The following is a 5,825-nucleotide window of genomic DNA, read 5'->3' on the forward strand; positions in this document are numbered from 1 at the left end:
GCTTCAATTGAATAGTAGTCTTCATTTTATACCTTAAAGTACTGTGAAATGTTGCTGTGTTCTCTACTGTGTTTCACCCTAGAGGCAGCTGCATTTCTGCCATAGGGGAAGAGATCTTTGTACATCCCTTACTTATCTCAACTGTTTACAGTGCAGGAGGGAGGATTTTCTTGCAGTTAGTACACAAAAACACACACTGTGCTTTTAAAGTGTATTAGTCTTAAATCCCATGCAAAATATTTGCACATTAGCATTATTAATCATTAGCATTATTACATTAGCTCCTAGAGCCCCCAACTGTGATCAGTGCTTCACTGTGCTAGGAGCTGTACAAACACATAGTAAACATAATAACCACCACCTAGTCTCTTCCCTCAAAGAATTTGCAATCTAATGCTGAGATTTTTCAAAGCAGGCTAGTGGATATGGATGATTAATTCTAGTGCCTATGCAAATCCCTTAGGCCACACTGAAAATCTGAGCCTTCAGAGGTGGAAGTCAGACAAAGTAGGGAGAAAGGAAATATCATCCTCACCTGACATATGGGAAATGAGGCACTGAAAGTGCTAGGGTACAATTTTGAATGAGACTTAGGAGCCTAAGCCACTTAAACACTGTTGAAAATTTTACCCAAGTGACTTATCTGAGGTCACACTGGAAATTGACCCAGATTCTCCTGAACCTCAATTTAGTGCCTTGACCACAAGATTTCTGTGCTGTACAGTGAAAAAAAAAAACACACTGGTCCAAATTCTATCCTTGGTTGCCACTGACACTCTGGAGTGATTCCACTGACTACATATGCAGTTATGTAGATGTCACTCACAGCAGAAATGGATCAGGTTGCGAGGAGAGTAAGAACCAGTTTTAGTTGTTGAAATGCGATTTAAATTAGAAAACTATTTCTAGAACTGGAGACCATTTATGGGGAGAGGATATTAGCTGGGAAAAGCAAGAACAATCTGGTCTGTGATAGACCAACCAGAAATGGCTCAGGCTACTGAGCCACTAGGAAGCAGAGTGATGCTTGAGAAGGAAGCACATGAATCAGATGTGAGTGAAAGGTGGTGTGATGGCACTGAGGTGAGATCTCCATCTTCTGGAAGACTTGGGAAGCGCAATGTCAACAGTTAAGTTCATAATGGGGTCTCTTCTGCATGCAGGTTTAGAAATCCCCCATCTCTTCCTGAACCTCCCTGCTCTCCTCCATAAAGGTTTCATTATTCAGTTACAGGCATGCTTCTTTTAAGGGCTCTGAGGGATCAGGTCTCCAAATGGGATCCAGAAGCCATTTCCACTGCTATTCACATAACCTCACAATCTCTGGGGCTGTCAGTAACTCTGGCACTCCAAACGATGGCCTTATGGCTAAGGCACTGGACCAAGAATCAGGGACCGTTAGCCCAATTCTTGACTCTGCCACACACTCCTGATGTGACCTTGGAACAGTCACTTCAGGCGGGATCTGTGAAACAGTTCAGCAATAGCCTTAACTGTGATCCCATCGGCTTCACTTCTGAAAACCCCACCCTTAAATTCTCTCTGCCTTATTTCCCCATCTGTCCCATGGCAGTACCACTACTCCCTTTGTCACCTCCATTTAAGTTGTACGTTCTTTAGGGCAGGGATTAGCAGTATAGGAGATATCCTGGCGTTGCTGAAGCCAATGAGAGCTTTATGGATTTCACCTTGTTCGTACAGAGTCTAGTATATTGAGGCCTCTCTCTCAATTGTTGCCTCTAACCATTAGCATAATATAAATAATATGAACTGTGCCAGGGTCTAGCCATCTCAGAGCAATGGAATTGGTCACCTTTCACTTCCAGGTCATAAGTTTTAATGCAGAGCAAGCTGCTATTTACCAAAAGTTACTAGCTGATGGCTGGTGGCAGCCAGCACGAAATGAACTTGTCTCAGTCTAGTAACTAGGGAAAAGCCAAGCACAGTTAGTATCCTTCTTGGAGGTTTCAGTAAAGAAGCCAAGGATCTGAACAGAGAATGATCTATCTTATCAGCCAGAGGTGATTCATCTAGGTCAGAGCTGTGACAGTCAAGGGCAGCCAGAGGGAAACTTGCATTGCTTCTGCTCATGCTGTAACTGTCTTCAGGACAGCAGAGGATTTCCGATTATGTCTACAGTGCCAGAAACACCCCACAACAGCAAATCTCAGAGCCCTGGCCCACTGGCTCAGGCTCAAGCTATGGGGCTAAAAATAGCACATGAATCAAATGTGAGTGGTATGATGGCACTGAGGAGAGGTCTCCATCTTCTGGAAGACTTGGAGAGCACAATGTTATCAAGTAAGTTCATTAGGGGGTCTCTTCTGCATGCAGGTTTAGAAATCCTCAAGCTCTTCCTGAACCTCCCTGCTCTCCTCCATAAAGGTTTCATTATTCAGTTACCAGCATGCTTCTTTTAAGGACTCTGAGGGAGAAGGTCTCCAAATGGGATCCAGCAGCCATTTCCACTGCTATTCACATAACCTCACAATCCCTCAGGCTGTCAGTAACTCTGGCACTCCAAAATGATTGAGAGGGATGGTGACCTTATGGCTAAGTCACTGAACCCAAGTCACTTGACTCAGGTTCTGAGACTCAGTGCTGGGGGGAGTCTTTTTTTTTTTGTAGTGTAGCTGTACCCCAAGGCGGTCGAGCCAGTAGTAAGACAGAACAAGAGCTACTTGTTGCCTAAGCCAAATATTCACAGGGGTCTGGTCCAAGCATGCAGGGCACCCTGATCTCAGCAAGAAAGTGGCATGACATATGGGACATAGATGTACCACATAGATGCACTGGGCGGCTGCTTGCCTGTAGTATTATCCCACAGGCTCCTGTTGGTCTGGTATCCATCACCACTCTTTCTAGAGGTGGATCCCAGACTATATGGTACAGATGTAAGCGTGTGCAGCATTTCAGAGACAGAAAGGAAAGCTATTTCTTATTAGAGGGATAGTTTGCTGCGTGCCTTGAAAATAGGGGTCTGCATTTTGCATGCTGCATTTTGAGCTAATAAGAGTAAAAAGAAGTGTCCCTCCAGTTGTTTCAAACAAAGCCCAGTCTTGGCAGTACAGGCTACTGACGTAATGAAACAGATTTTCTCCATCAGAGAAATACTGAAAGGCAGAGAGACTCTTGCCCAGAGCTGCCAATTAAGTTATGCCAGAAGCAGGAAGAAGGTGTCCTGGATAGAATGGAGGCCCTTTGACAGCTATGCAATTCACTAAACTCTTCCCACCCCACCCCCTCCTCTAATGGGTCAGCTAGCTTTTGTGTGTGCTACCCTATAACTATTCTTAATATCATTCCCACATACTTCTTTTATGAGAGCTGGGAATCTTGATGGGATCAGTGGGAAAGAAACAGTTCCACTTTAGAAATAAGTGAGTTTAGGGGTGAAATCCTGGCTCCATTGAAGGCAGTGGATTATTGCCGTTCACTTCAGTGGGGTCAGACTTTCACTCTAGAGTTCTGAGGTGAAGCAAAGTGGATCCTCAGCTGGTGTAAATATCCACTGAAGTCAATAGAACTAGGAAAGTTTACCCCAGATGAGGGTCTGTCCTCCTGTGCTTTTCTGACCATTTAAATCTAATCTAGGACCCTGATCCTAAAAATCCTTAGTGATTTGAGCAAGGCGGTACTGAAGCAGTAGCTTCACTGAAGTCAATGGAATCACTTCTGTGAGTAAGCTCCAGCCTCTTAATTTAAGAAGTATTTTTCTGAGCTTGAAAATAATTTTCTGCTGCTCCTTATTTCTCTCCTCATGCTGTTCCCTATTAATTCAGAAATAAAGGATTATGAAATTGAGATGACAGAGTTATTTACATGAAAGGGAGGCCTCCCACAGCCTTTCAAAAGTTTCCTGTTTGAATGATTTGTGTGTCCCCCTTATTCTGGGTCTCTGTCACACATCACACTGGGGCTGTAGCCAGAAGAGGTACGGGCCTACGCAGTTATGTTGAACATCCTGAGATTTTGGTGGCAAGCCTAGAAAAAGAAAAAATAAATCCCACAAAAGCCTGAGTATCAGGCCAAAAAACTAGTTTTAGCAGATTTTACCCAAATCCTGCAGGGGGTAAAGTCCAGGTGCTGCTGCTGCTTTGGGATCCCTTAGTGGAATATGCCCTACGTAAGTACAGGGCTAGAGCAGCCATACCAGTAGGAACCCAGTGGCAGGATCTACTGCCTCAAGTGGCTACAGTTATACCAAGTGCCCCAGTGATAGAGCTGTCACTACCAAAGGACTTGAACTTTGTGACAACCTCACTGGGACACTATCACCAGACATAGCTGCTCACTTCAAAGTGTTCTTTTATAAAAAAAAAAAAAAAACTTCCAGCCACAACAGCCTTTTCATATATACCAGTTTCAAGCCACATTGAAGTTGCTTAAACATTTTGGCTTAGGCCTTCACCTTTTCCATTTAACTGGAGCTTTAGTAAATGCATTCCAATAGGATGAAGTGTGCCTGCTTATCCCCAATCCTGGACTCTTTAGTTGGCTCTAACTATGCCTGATTTACAGTCTCCCTTTATATTCCCTCTTTGTTCACCATCTGGTGAAAGGATCCTGCAGTGGAGGATCGTTCTCTGGGGACTCCTCCTTTGCAACAAGGCAAGGCAATGCACAAGCGTTAATGACACAGCCACTCCAGCCTGTCTGATCTTTTCTCTGTTAAAAGCCATAAAGCAGCCCAGCTCATTCCATGGGAAAGTGCTGAGGGGCACTGAGTGAAGCCACATCAAGCGTCAGAGGAGTGGTTTGTGCTTTTGCAGAGTGTCGCTACATGATATCTCCTTCTCCTCTCCAAAGGAAACAATGAGAGACTTGCAAGGCCTTTAGCTTTCATGGAGTATCCAGTAGTTTTAGCATCTGGCAGGTAGCTCAGAACCTGTGCAATGACTAAGCCCATCTGCCCCCTACCCTGAGTTAGGGCCATAGGGAAAATTAAAATACTCAGCTCACTCACCAAGTTTGGAGGTGTGATCAGCAAGCTGTGAAAATACACCTGGGTTTCAGTGTTTGGTGAGGGTCCTGTACCTCCCACATTGCAAGCGTTGTGCTTTGATGGGCATTGCTGATGTTCTCTGACTGGAGCAGAGTTGGCCTCCAACCTGCACTATAGTTTGTTCCTCCCTGTCCATAGTCACAGCACCCAGCTTTTGGTGTAGCAGGGCTGATGGCAGCACTGTCTGGAGCTCACCAATGCTTCTTGCACTGGCCAGAAGGAGTTACTAGAGAGCAACGGGAAGCACTCCCTGATGCCCACCTGGGGCTACTCACAAGCTCAGCCACTGATGGCCCAGGGATGGGGAATACCAACTGCCACCAGCAGGAGACAGTCCAACAGCGCTACTAGAAATTTTAGCCAGGGGAAAGCATGAACACAATCCTCCACTATCACAAATTATGCAGTCGAGTTTCCCGCATTTGGGGAAATCGCAGGGGTCAGCACACCCGCAGTGCAATGGATGAGCCTCACCCTGGGAAAACCACCTTCATGATCATGGTATCTCCCCTGCCAAGCAAGTTGTCAGGCTACTTTCCCACTTGAATTGGTGCTGTATGTTCAACTTCATGTTCCACTTAGATCACACAGCACTTCCAGGAAGGACTGAATCCAAAACACTAAGACCCAGCACTGAAACGCAAGAGGACTAGCATGCTGGATAAGGTCCAACATGCTACAAAAGTAGCCTTTCCCATGGTATTTTGGCATTTCCTCTTCTAGAGGCAGCCATATCACAGAGGAACCACCAAATTGAGAAACAGAAGGAGCTGGCTGGGAAATTTTCAGTGAAATGATTTTTTCCAACAGTAAATTCTGA

The 5,825-nt window shown here is 45.1% G+C and overlaps 1 non-coding gene across 1 annotated transcript; it reads right to left on the reverse strand.

Moving 5' to 3' along the window:
- Positions 1 to 5,366: 5,366 nt before the first annotated feature.
- On the reverse strand, positions 5,367 to 5,530 carry LOC116832293 (U1 spliceosomal RNA). The gene has a single exon (XR_004375424.1). It is a non-coding gene; the product is annotated as a U1 spliceosomal RNA (small nuclear RNA).
- Positions 5,531 to 5,825: the final 295 nt, after the last annotated feature.

The sequence above is a fragment of the Chelonoidis abingdonii genome, chromosome 13, assembly GCF_003597395.2.
Source record: "Chelonoidis abingdonii isolate Lonesome George chromosome 13, CheloAbing_2.0, whole genome shotgun sequence".
Lineage (NCBI taxonomy): Eukaryota > Metazoa > Chordata > Testudines > Testudinidae > Chelonoidis > Chelonoidis abingdonii.